Below are 12,714 nucleotides of genomic sequence, written 5' to 3'. Positions count from 1 at the left end.
TCAACCGGACATTGAACCGGAGGCATGACTTCAGTGGGTTTAGGCCGGTACTTGGGAAAATCATAGCTCAATTGCTTTTAGCCTAATTGTTGTGATAAACTTATTAAATAGGTAAGTATCAACTCTATTTGATAAGTTTTATTTGAATGCACTCTGCGTTAGCGGAGTGCAGCCTAAAGGTGCAGCCTAAAGAATGGAACTGAGCGATTTGCACTAACTTAAAAGTTAGTTTAATAAAGGGAAATTTTACAATTAGTATTGATGTTTCCGAGACAGTTCCAAATACCAAATATACAGTAAACGCAAGCAGGGGAACTATTAGAATGGCCTTTACAAGTATATGGGGTGTGTTTGGAGCAATGGTTATTGCTGAAATTGTCATTTACAAAAAGTATCCGCGCTCGATGAGGCTTAACTTTTTCGATCACCGAACTTAGTTTTGGCCACCAAATCGTCAATTTTAGTCCAAAATGGCTCATTTTTTGTAGGCATGCTCCACTTGAGCCATAATTGGGGATAAAATAAAAAAATCTGGCACAGCGAACCATTTTGGACAAGTTTTCACCAATTTCCAAAAAAAAGTCCGCGCTCGATGAGGCTTAACTTTTTCGATCACCGAACTTTGTTTTGGCCACCAAATCGTCAATTTTAGTCCGAATTGGCTCATTTTTTGTGGGCATGCTCCACTTGGGTCATAGTTGGGGATAAAATAAAAAAAATCTGGCCCAGCGAACCATTTTGGACAAGTTTTTACCAATTTCCAAAAAAGTATCCGCGCTCGATGAGGCTTAACTTTTTCGATCACCGAGGCTTTTTGAGGCTCTAAAATGTGTAAATATCGAATAAAAGTATTCTATGAGGTTTGAATACTCAAAAGAAAAAGCCTACAACACCTGGTGTTCCCAAGCGGTCACCCATCCAAGTACTAACCAGGCCCAATGTTGCTTAACTTCGGTGATCGGACGAGAACCGGTGCATTCAACATGGTATGGTCGTAGGCATTTGCGTAAGTGGGGGCGAATTTATATACAACAGTATTGTATGGTAGTCTTATATTCATATACAGGATCACTTTAACTCGCCGCCTTGCGGTTTGCAAAGGAGTCACTTAATACATGCAATTTTAGCCACGTTTGTGTTATAATTTATGCAATTCGTAGCCATACAGTGTATTATGACCAACGCACAAACTTTTTGCTTCCAACCTTCCACAATACAGTGGAACGGCCCCAAAACAAGGGAGAGATGAATTGGGTCCGAGGAACCTGTTCAACCGGACATTGAACCGGAGGCATGACTTCAGTGGGATTAGGCCGGTACTTGGGAAAATCATAGCTCAATTGCTTTTAGCCTAATTGTTGTGATAAACTTATTAAATAGGTAAGTATCAACTCTATTTGATAAGTTTTATTTGAATGCACTCTGCGTTAGCGGAGTGCAGCCTAAAGGTGCAGCCTAAAGAATGGAACTGAGCGATTTGCACTAACTTAAAAGTTAGTTTAATAAAGGGAAATTTTACAATTAGTATTGATGTTTCCGAGACAGTTCCAAATACCAAATATACAGTAAACGCAAGCAGGGGAACTATTAGAATGGCCTTTACAAGTATATGGGGTGTGTTTGGAGCAATGGTTATTGCTGAAATTGTCATTTACAAAAAGTATCCGCGCTCGATGAGGCTTAACTTTTTCGATCACCGAACATAGTTTTGGCCACCAAATCGTCAATTTTAGTCCAAAATGGCTCATTTTTTGTAGGCATTCTCCACTTGAGCCATAATTGGGGATAAAATAAAAAAATCTGGCACAGCGAACCATTTTGGACAAGTTTTCACCAATTTCCAAAAAAAAAGTCCGCGCTCGATGAGGCTTAACTTTTTCGATCACCGAACTTTGTTTTGGCCACCAAATCGTCAATTTTAGTCCGAATTGGCTCATTTTTTGTGGGCATGCTCCACTTGAGTCATAGTTGGGGATAAAATAAAAAAAATCTGGCACAGCGAACCATTTTGGACAAGTTTTTACCAATTTCCAAAAAAGTATCCGCGCTCGATGAGGCTTAACTTTTTCGATCACCGAGGCTTTTTGAGGCTCTAAAATGTGTAAATATCGAATAAAAGTATTCTATGAGGTTTGAATACTCAAAAGAAAAAGCCTACAACACCTGGTGTTCCCAAGCGGTCACCCATCCAAGTACTAACTAGGCCCAATGTTGCTTAACTTCGGTGATCGGACGAGAACCGGTGCATTCAACATGGTATGGTCGTAGGCATTTGCGTAAGTGGGGGCGAATTTATATACAAAAGTGTTGTATTGTAGTCTTATATTCATATACAGGATCACTTTAACTCGCCGCCTTGCGGTTTGCAAAATAGTCACTTAATACATGCAATTTGAGCCACGTTTGTGTTATAATTTATGCAATTCGTAGCCATACAGTGTATTATGACCAACGCACAAACTTTTTGCTTCCAACCTTCCACAATACAGTGGAACGGCCCCAAAACAAGGGAGAGATGAATTGGGTCCGAGGAACCTGTTCAACCGGACATTGAACCGGAGGCATGACTTCAGTGGGTTTAGGCCCGTACTTGGGAAAATCATAGCTCAATTGCTTTTAGCCTAATTGTTGTGATAAACTTATTAAATAGGTAAGTATCAACTCTATTTGATAAGTTTTATTTGAATGCACTCTGCGTTAGCGGAGTGCAGCCTAAAGAATGGAACTCAGAGATTTGCACTAACTTAAAAGTTAGTTTAATAAAGGGAAATTTTACAATTAGTATTGATGTTTCCGAGACAGTTCCAAATACCAAATATACAGTAAACGCAAGCAGGGGAACTATTAGAATGGCCTTTACAAGTATATGGGGTGTGTTTGGAGCAATGGTTATTGCTGAAATTGTCATTTACAAAAAGTATCCGCGCTCGATGAGGCTTAATTTTTTCAATCACCGAACTTAGTTTTGGCCACCAAATCGTCAATTTTAGTCCGAAATGGCTCATTTTTTGTAGGCATGCTCCACTTGAGCCGTAATTGGCGATAAAATAAAAAATCTGGCACAGCGAACCATTTTGGACAAGTTTTCACCAATTTCCAAAAAAGTATCCGCGCTCGATGAGGCTTAACTTTTTCGATCACCGAACTTTGTTTTGGCCACCAAATCGTCAATTTTAGTCCGAATTGGCTCACTTTGTGGGAATGCTCCACTTGAGTCATAGTTGGGGATAAAATAAAAAAAATCTGGCACAGCGAACCATTTTGGACAAGTTTTTACCAATTTCCAAAAAAGTATCCGCGCTCGATGAGGCTTAACTTTTTCGATCACCGAGGCTTTTTGAGGCTCTAAAATGTGTAAATATCGAATAAAAGTATTCTATGATGTTTGAATACTCAAAAGAAAAAGCCTACAACACCTGGTGTTCCCAAGCGGTCACCCATCCAAGTACTAACTAGGCCCAATGTTGCTTAACTTCGGTGATCGGACGAGAACCGGTGCATTCAACATGGTATGGTCGTAGGCATTTGCGTAAGTGGGGGCGAATTTATATACAACAGTATTGTATTGTAGTCTTATATTCATATACAGGATCACTTTAACTCGCCGCCTTGCGGTTTGCAAAATAGTCACTTAATACATGCAATTTGAGCCTCGTTTGTGTTATAATTTATGCAATTCGTAGCCATACAGTGTATTATGACCAACGCACAAACTTTTTGCTTCCAACCTTCCACAATACAGTGGAACGGCCCCAATACAAGGGAGAGATGAATTGGGTCCGAGGAACCTGTTCAACCGGACATTGAACCGGAGGCATGACTTCAGTGGGTTTAGGCCGGTACTTGGGAAAATCATAGCTCAATTGCTTTTAGCCTAATTGTTGTGATAAACTTATTAAATAGGTAAGTATCAACTCTATTTGATAAGTTTTATTTGAATGCACTCTGCGTTAGCGGAGTGCAGCCTAAAGAATGGAACTCAGAGATTTGCACTAACTTAAAAGTTAGTTTAATAAAGGGATATTTTACAATTAGTATTGATGTTTCCGAGACAGTTCCAAATACCAAATATACAGTAAACGCAAGCAGGGGAACTATTAGAATGGCCCTTACAAGTATATGGGGTGTGTTTGGAGCAATGGTTATTGCTGAAATTGTCATTTACAAAAAGTATCCGCGCTCGATGAGGCTTAATTTTTTCGATCACCGAACTTAGTTTTGGCCACCAAATCGTCAATTTTAGTCCGAAATGGCTCATTTTTTGTAGGCATGCTCCACTTGAGCCATAATTGGGGATAAAATAAAAAAATCTGGCACAGCGAACCATTTTGGACAAGTTTTCACCAATTTCCAAAAAAGTATCCGCGCTCGATGAGGCTTAACTTTTTCGATCACCGAACATTGTTTTGGCCACTAATTCGTCAATTTTAGTCCGAATTGGCTCATTTTTTGTGGGCATGCTCCACTTGAGTCATAGTTGGGGATAAAATAAAAAAAATCTGGCACAGCGAACCATTTTGGACAAGTTTTTACCAATTTCCAAAAAAGTATCCGCGCTCGATGAGGCTTAACTTTTTCGATCACCGAGGCTTTTTGAGGCTCTAAAATGTGTAAATATCGAATAAAAGTATTCTATGAGGTTTGAATACTCAAAAGAAAAAGCCTACAACACCTGGTGTTCCCAAGCGGTCACCCATCCAAGTACTAACTAGGCCCAATGTTGCTTAACTTCGGCGATCGGACGAGAACCTGTGCATTCAACATGGTATGGTCGTAGGCATTTGCGTAAGTGGGGGCGAATTTATATACAACAGTATTGTATTGTAGTCTTATATTCATATACAGGATCACTTTAACTCGCCGCCTTGCGGTTTGCAAAATAGTCACTTAATACATGCAATTTGAGCCGCGTTTGTGTTATAATTTATGCAATTCGTAGCCATACAGTGTATTATGACCAACGCACAAACTTTTTGCTTCCAACCTTCCACAATACAGTGGAACGGCCCCAAAACAAGGGAGAGATGAATTGGGTCCGAGGAACCTGTTCAACCGGACATTGAACCGGAGGCATGACTTCAGTGGGTTTAGGCCGGTACTTGGGAAAATCATAGCTCAATTGCTTTTAGCCTAATTGTTTTGATAAACTTATTAAATAGGTAAGTATCAACTCTATTTGATAAGTTTTATTTGAATGCACTCTGCGTTAGCGGAGTGCAGCCTAAAGAATGGAACTCAGCGATTTGCACTAACTTAAAAGTTAGTTTAGTAAAGGGAAATTTTACAATTAGTATTGATGTTTCCGAGACAGTTCCAAATACCAAATATACAGTAAACGCAAGCAGGGGAACTATTAGAATGGCCTTTACAAGTATATGGGGTGTGTTTGGAGCAATGGTTATTGCTGAAATTGTCATTTACAAAAAGTATCCGCGCTCGATGAGGCTTAATTTTTTCGATCACCGAACTTAGTTTTGGCCACCAAATCGTCAATTTTAGTCCGAAATGGCTCATTTTTTGTAGGCATGCTCCACTTGAGCCATAATTGGGGATAAAATAAAAAAATCTGGCACAGCGAACCATTTTGGACAAGTTTTCACCAATTTCCAAAAAAGTATCCGCGCTCGATGAGGCTTAACTTTTTCGATCACCGAACTTTGTTTTGGCCACCAAATCGTCAATTTTAGTCCGAATTGGCTCATTTTTTGTGGGCATGCTCCACTTGAGTCATAGTTGGGGATAAAATAAAAAAATCTGGCACAGCGAACCATTTTGGACAAGTTTTTACCAATTTCCAAAAAAGTATCCGCGCTCGATGAGGCTTAACTTTTTCGATCACCGAGGCTTTTTGAGGCTCTAAAATGTGTAAATATCGAATAAAAGTATTCTATGAGGTTTGAATACTCAAAAGAAAAAGCCTACAACACCTGGTGTTCCCAAGCGGTCACCCATCCAAGTACTAACCAGGCCCAATGTTGCTTAACTTCGGTGATCGGACGAGAACCGGTGCATTCAACATGGTATGGTCGTAGGCATTTGCGTAAGTGGGGGCAAATTTATATACAACAGTATTGTATTGTAGTCTTATATTCATATACAGGATCACTTTAACTCGCCGCCTTGCGGTTTGCAAAATAGTCACTCAATACATGCAATTTTAGCCACGTTTGTGTTATAATTTATGCAATTTGTAGCCATACAGTGTATTATGACCAACGCACAAACTTTTTGCTTCCAACCTTCCACAAAACAGTGGAACGGCCCCAAAACAAGGGAGAGATGAATTGGGTCCGAGGAACCTGTTCAACCGGACATTGAACCGGAGGCATGACTTCAGTGGGTTTAGGCCGGTACTTGGGAAAATCATAGCTCAATTGCTTTTAGCCTAATTGTTGTGATAAACTTATTAAATAGGTAAGTATCAACTCTATTTGATAAGTTTTATTTGAATGCACTCTGCGTTAGCGGAGTGCAGCCTAAAGAATGGAACTCAGCGATTTGCACAACTTAAAAGTTAGTTTAATAAAGGGAAATTTTACAATTAGTATTGATGTTTCCGAGACAGTTCCAAATACCAAATATGCAGTAAACGCAAGCAGGGGAACTATTAGAATGGCCTTTACAAGTATATGGGGTGTGTTTGGAGCAATGGTTATTGCTGAAATTGTCATTTACAAAAAGTATCCGCGCTCGATGAGGCTTAACTTTTTCGATCACCGAACTTAGTTTTGGCCACCAAATCGTCAATTTTAGTCCGAAATGGCTCATTTTTTGTAGGCATGCTCCACTTGAGCCATAATTGGGGATAAAATAAAAAAATCTGGCACAGCGAACCATTTTGGACAAGTTTTCACCAATTTCCAAAAAAGTATCCGCGCTCGATGAGGCTTAACTTTTTCGATCACCGAGACTTTTTGAGGCTCTAAAATGTGTAAATATCAAATAAAAGCATTCTATGAGGTTTGAATACTCGAAAGAAAAAGCCTACAACACCTGGTTTTCCCAAGCGGTCACCCATCCAAGTACTAACCAGGCCCAATGTTGCTTAACTTCGGTGATCGGACGAGAACCGGTGCATTCAACATGGTATGGTCGTAGGCATTTGCGTAAGTGGGGGCGAATTTATATACAACAGTATTGTATTGTAGTCTTATATTCATATACAGGATCACTTTAACTCGCCGCCTTGCGGTTTGCAAAATAGTCACTTAATACATGCAATTTTAGCCACGTTTGTGTTATAATTTATGCAATTCGTAGCCATACAGTGTATTATGACCAACGCACAAACTTTTTGCTTCCAACCTTCCACAATACAGTGTAACGGCCCCAAAACAAGGGAGAGATGAATTGGGTCCGAGGAACCTGTTCAACCGGACATTGAACCGGAGGCATGACTTCAGTGGGTTTAGGCCGGTACTTGGAAAAATCATAGCTCAATTGCTTTTAGCCTAATTGTTGTGATAAACTTATTAAATTGGTAAGTATCAACTCTATTTGATAAGTTTTATTTGAATGCACTCTGCGTTAGCGGAGTGCAGCCTAAAGAATGGAACTCAGCGATTTGCACAACTTAAAAGTTAGTTTAATAAAGGGAAATTTTACAATTAGTATTGATGTTTCCGAGACAGTTCCAAATACCAAATATACAGTAAACGCAAGCAGGGGAACTATTAGAATGGCCTTTACAAGTATATGGGGTGTGTTTGGAGCAATGGTTATTGCTGAAATTGTCATTTACAAAAAGTATCCGCGCTCGATGAGGCTTAACTTTTTCGATCACCGAACTTAGTTTTGGCCACCAAATCGTCAATTTTAGTCCGAAATGGCTCATTTTTTGTAGGCATGCTCCACTTGAGCCATAATTGGGGATAAAATAAAAAAATCTGGCACAGCGAACCATTTTGGACAAGTTTTCACCAATTTCCAAAAAAGTATCCGTGCTCGATGAGGCTTAACTTTTTCGATCACCGAACTTTGTTTTGGCCACCAAATCGTCAATTTTAGTCCGAATTGGCTCATTTTTTGTGGGCATGCTCCACTTGAGCCATAGTTGGGGATAAAATAAAAAATATCTGGCACAGCGAACCATTTTGGACAAGTTTTCACCAATTTCCAAAAAAGTATCCGCGCTCGATAAGGCTTAACTTTTTCGATCACCGAGGCTTTTTGAGGCTCTAAAATGCGTAAATATCGAATAAAAGTATTCTATGAGGTTTGAATACTCAAAAGAAAAAGCCTACAACACCTGGTGTTCCCAAGCGGTCACCCATCCAAGTACTAACCAGGCCCAATGTTGCTTAACTTCGGTGATCGGACGAGAACCGGTGCATTCAACATGGTATGGTCGTAGGCATTTGCGTAAGTGGGGGCGAATTTATATACAACAGTATTGTATTGTAGTCTTATATTCATATACAGGATCACTTTAACTCGCCGCCTTGCGGTTTGCAAAATAGTCACTTAATACATTCAATTTTAGCCACGTTTGTGTTATAATTTATGCAATTCGTAGCCATACAGTGTATTATGACCAACGCACAAACTTTTTGCTTCCAACCGTCCACAATACAGTGTAACGGCCCCAAAACAAGGGAGAGATGAATTGGGTCCGAGGAACCTGTTCAACCGGACATTGAACCGGAGGCATGACTTCAGTGGGTTTAGGCCGGTACTTGGAAAAATCATAGCTCAATTGCTTTTAGCCTAATTGTTGTGATAAACTTATTAAATAGGTAAGTATCAACTCTATTTGATAAGTTTTATTTGAATGCACTCTGCGTTAGCGGAGTGCAGCCTAAAGAATGGAACTGAGCGATTTGCACAACTTAAAAGTTAGTTTAATAAAGGGAAATTTTACAATTAGTATTGATGTTTCCGAGACAGTTCCAAATACCAAATATACAGTAAACGCAAGCAGGGGAACTATTAGAATGGCCTTTACAAGTATATGGGGTGTGTTTGGAGCAATGGTTATTGCTGAAATTGTCATTTACAAAAAGTATCCGCGCTCGATGAGGCTTAACTTTTTCGATCACCGAACTTAGTTTTGGCCACCAAATCGTCAATTTTAGTCCGAAATGGCTCATTTTTTGTAGGCATGCTCCACTTGAGCCATAATTGGGGATAAAATGAAAAAATCTGGCACAGCGAACCATTTTGGACAAGTTTTCACCAATTTCCAAAAAAGTATCCGCGCTCGATGAGGCTTAACTTTTTCGATCACCGAACTTTGTTTTGGCCACCAAATCGTCAATTTTAGTCCGAATTGGCTCATTTTTTGTGGGCATGCTCCACTTGAGTCATAGTTGGGGATAAAATAAAAAAAATCTGGCACAGCGAACCATTTTGGACAAGTTTTTACCAATTTCCAAAAAAGTATCCGCGCTCGATGAGGCTTGACTTTTTCGATCACCGCGGCTTTTTGAGGCTCTAAAATGTGTAAATATCGAATAAAAGTATTCTATGAGGTTTGAATACTCAAAAGAAAAAGCCTACAACACCTGGTGTTCCCAAGCGGTCACCCATCCAAGTACTAACCAGGCCCAATGTTGCTTAACTTCGGTGATCGGACGAGAACCGGTGCATTCAACATGGTATGGTCGTAGGCATTTGCGTAAGTGGGGGCGAATTTATATACAACAGTATTGTATTGTAGTCTTATATTCATATACAGGATCACTTTAACTCGCCGCCTTGCGGTTTGCAAAATAGTCACTTAATACATGCAATTTTAGCCACGTTTGTGTTATAATTTATGCAATTCGTAGCCATACAGTGTATTATGACCAACGCACAAAATTTTTGCTTCCAACCTTCCACAATACAGTGGAACGGCCCCAAAACAAGGGAGAGATGAATTGGGTCCGAGGAACCTGTTCAACCGGACATTGAACCGGAGGCATGACTTCAGTGGGTTTAGGCCGGTACTTGGGAAAATCATAGCTCAATTGCTTTTAGCCTAATTGTTGTGATAAACTTATTAAATAGGTAAGTATCAACTCTATTTGATAAGTTTTATTTGAATGCACTCTGCGTTAGCGGAGTGCAGCCTAAAGAATGGAACTGAGCGATTTGCACTAACTTAAAAGTTAGTTTAATAAAGGGAAATTTTACAATTAGTATTGATGTTTCCGAGACAGTTCCAAATACCAAATATACAGTAAACGCAAGCAGGGGAACTATTAGAATGGCCTTTACAAGTATATGGGGTGTGTTTGGAGCAATGGTTATTGCTGAAATTGTCATTTACAAAAAGTATCCGCGCTCGATGAGGCTTAACTTTTTCGATCACCGAACTTAGTTTTGGCCACCAAATCGTCAATTTTAGTCTGAAATGGCTCATTTTTTGTGGGCATGCTCAACTTGAGCCATAGTTGGGGATAAAATAAAAAAATCTGGCACAGCGAACCATTTTGGACAAGTTTTCACCAATTTCCAAAAAAGTATCCGCGCTCGATGAGGCTTAACTTTTTCGATCACCGAACTTTGTTTTGGCCACCAAATCGTCAATTTTAGTCTGAAATGGCTCATTTTTTGTGGGCATGCTCCACTTGAGCCATAGTTGGGGATAAAATAAAAAAATCTGGCACAGCGAACCATTTTGGACAAGTTCTCACCAATTTCCAAAAAAGTATCCGCGCTCGATGAGGCTTAACTTTTTCGATCACCGAGGCTTTTTGAGGCTCTAAAATGCGTAAATATCGAATAAAAGTATTCTATGAGGTTTGAATACTCAAAAGAAAAAGCCTACAACACCTGGTGTTCCCAAGCGGTCACCCATCCAAGTACTAACCAGGCCCAATGTTGCTTAACTTCGGTGATCGGACGAGAACCGGTGCATTCAACATGGTATGGTCGTAGGCATTTGCGTAAGTGGGGGCGAATTTATTTACAACAGTATTGTATTGTAGTCTTATATTCATATACAGGATCACTTTAACTCGCCGCCTTGCGGTTTGCAAAATAGTCACTTAATACATGCAATTTTAGCCACGTTTGTGTTATAATTTATGCAATTCGTAGCCATACAGTGTATTATGACCAACGCACAAACTTTTTGCTTCCAACCTTCCACAATACAGTGGAACGGCCCCAAAACAAGGGAGAGATGAATTGGGTCCGATGAACCTGTTCAACCGGACATTGAACCGGAGGCATGACTTCAGTGAGTTTAGGCCGGTACTTGGGAAAATCATACCTCAATTGCTTTTAGCCTAATTGTTGTGATAAACTTATTAAATAGGTAAGTATCAACTCTATTTGATAAGTTTTATTTGAATGCACTCTGCGTTAGCGGAGTGCAGCCTAAAGAATGGAACTCAGCGATTTGCACTAACTTAAAAGTTAGTTTAATAAAGGGAAATTTTACAATTAGTATTGATGTTTCCGAGACAGTTCCAAATACCAAATATACAGTAAACGCAAGCAGGGGAACTATTAGAATGGCCTTTACAAGTATATGGGGTGTGTTTGGAGCAATGGTTATTGCTGAAATTGTCATTTACAAAAAGTATCCGCGCTCGATGAGGCTTAACTTTTTCGATCACCGAACTTAGTTTTGGCCACCAAATCGTCAATTTTAGTCCGAAATGGCTCATTTTTTGTGGGCATGCTCCACTTGAGCCATAGTTGGGGATAAAATAAAAAAATCTGGCACAGCCAACCATTTTGGACAAGTTTTCACCAATTTCCAAAAAAGTATCCGCGCTCGATGAGGCGTAACTTTTTCGATCACCGAACTTTGTTTTGGCCACCAAATCGTCAATTTTAGTCCAAATTGGCTCATTTTTTGTGGGCATGCTCCACTTGAGCCATAGTTGGGGATAAAATAAAAAATATCTGGCACAGCGAACCATTTTGGACAAGTTTTTACCAATTTCCAAAAAAGTATCCGCGCTCGATGAGGCTTAACTTTTTCGATCACCGAGGCTTTTTGAGGCTCTAAAATGCGTAAATATCGAATAAAAGTATTCTATGAGGTTTGAATACTCAAAAGAAAAAGCCTACAACACCTGGTGTTCCCAAGCGGTCACCCATCCAAGTACTAACCAGGCCCAATGTTGCTTAACTTCGGTGATCGGACGAGAACCGGTGCATTCAACATGGTATGGTCGTAGGCATTTGCGTAAGTGGGGGCGAATTTATTTACAACAGTATTGTATTGTAGTCTTATATTCATATACAGGATCACTTTAACTCGCCGCCTTGCGGTTTGCAAAATAGTCACTTAATACATGCAATTTTAGCCACGTTTGTGTTATAATTTATGCAATTCGTAGCCATACAGTGTATTACGACCAACGCACAAACTTTTTGCTTCCAACCTTCCACAATACAGTGGAACGGCCCCAAAACAAGGGAGAGATGAATTGGGTCCGATGAACCTGTTCAACCGGACATTGAACCGGAGGCATGACTTCAGTGGGTTTAGGCCGGTACTTGGGAAAATCATACCTCAATTGCTTTTAGCCTAATTGTTGTGATAAACTTATTAAATAGGTAAGTATCAACTCTATTTGATAAGTTTTATTTGATTGCACTCTGCGTTAGCGGAGTGCAGCCTAAAGAATGGAACTCAGCGATTTGCACTAACTTAAATGTTAGTTTAATAAAGGGAAATTTTACAATTAGTATTGATGTTTCCGAGACAGTTCCAAATACCAAATATACAGTAAACGCAAGCAGGGGAACTACTAAAATGGCCTTTACAAG

The 12,714-nt window shown here is 39.7% G+C and overlaps 10 non-coding genes across 10 annotated transcripts; all 10 read right to left on the bottom strand.

Annotated features, from left to right (window-relative positions):
• Positions 1 to 881: 881 nt before the first annotated feature.
• On the bottom strand, positions 882 to 1,000 carry LOC142346609 (5S ribosomal RNA). Its single transcript, XR_012759659.1, has one exon. It is a non-coding gene; the product is annotated as a 5S ribosomal RNA (ribosomal RNA).
• A 1,151-nt stretch (positions 1,001 to 2,151) lies between these two features.
• LOC142347063 (5S ribosomal RNA) lies at positions 2,152 to 2,270 on the bottom strand. Its single transcript, XR_012760088.1, has one exon. It is a non-coding gene; the product is annotated as a 5S ribosomal RNA (ribosomal RNA).
• A 1,134-nt stretch (positions 2,271 to 3,404) lies between these two features.
• On the bottom strand, positions 3,405 to 3,523 carry LOC142347062 (5S ribosomal RNA). The gene has a single exon (XR_012760087.1). It is a non-coding gene; the product is annotated as a 5S ribosomal RNA (ribosomal RNA).
• A 1,137-nt stretch (positions 3,524 to 4,660) lies between these two features.
• On the bottom strand, positions 4,661 to 4,779 carry LOC142347251 (5S ribosomal RNA). The gene has a single exon (XR_012760263.1). It is a non-coding gene; the product is annotated as a 5S ribosomal RNA (ribosomal RNA).
• A 1,136-nt stretch (positions 4,780 to 5,915) lies between these two features.
• On the bottom strand, positions 5,916 to 6,034 carry LOC142346607 (5S ribosomal RNA). The gene has a single exon (XR_012759657.1). It is a non-coding gene; the product is annotated as a 5S ribosomal RNA (ribosomal RNA).
• Positions 6,035 to 6,981: 947 nt separating this feature from the next.
• Positions 6,982 to 7,100, bottom strand: LOC142346380 (5S ribosomal RNA). Its single transcript, XR_012759442.1, has one exon. It is a non-coding gene; the product is annotated as a 5S ribosomal RNA (ribosomal RNA).
• Positions 7,101 to 8,236: 1,136 nt separating this feature from the next.
• Positions 8,237 to 8,355, bottom strand: LOC142346606 (5S ribosomal RNA). Its single transcript, XR_012759656.1, has one exon. It is a non-coding gene; the product is annotated as a 5S ribosomal RNA (ribosomal RNA).
• A 1,136-nt stretch (positions 8,356 to 9,491) lies between these two features.
• LOC142346605 (5S ribosomal RNA) lies at positions 9,492 to 9,610 on the bottom strand. Its single transcript, XR_012759655.1, has one exon. It is a non-coding gene; the product is annotated as a 5S ribosomal RNA (ribosomal RNA).
• Positions 9,611 to 10,746: 1,136 nt separating this feature from the next.
• LOC142346604 (5S ribosomal RNA) lies at positions 10,747 to 10,865 on the bottom strand. Its single transcript, XR_012759654.1, has one exon. It is a non-coding gene; the product is annotated as a 5S ribosomal RNA (ribosomal RNA).
• A 1,137-nt stretch (positions 10,866 to 12,002) lies between these two features.
• Positions 12,003 to 12,121, bottom strand: LOC142346603 (5S ribosomal RNA). Its single transcript, XR_012759653.1, has one exon. It is a non-coding gene; the product is annotated as a 5S ribosomal RNA (ribosomal RNA).
• Positions 12,122 to 12,714: the final 593 nt, after the last annotated feature.

Source organism: Convolutriloba macropyga, chromosome 9 (assembly GCF_964194025.1).
Source record: "Convolutriloba macropyga chromosome 9, txConMacr16.3, whole genome shotgun sequence".
Taxonomy (NCBI): domain Eukaryota; kingdom Metazoa; phylum Xenacoelomorpha; order Acoela; family Convolutidae; genus Convolutriloba; species Convolutriloba macropyga.
This window is presented reverse-complemented; position numbering and strand designations above follow the sequence as displayed.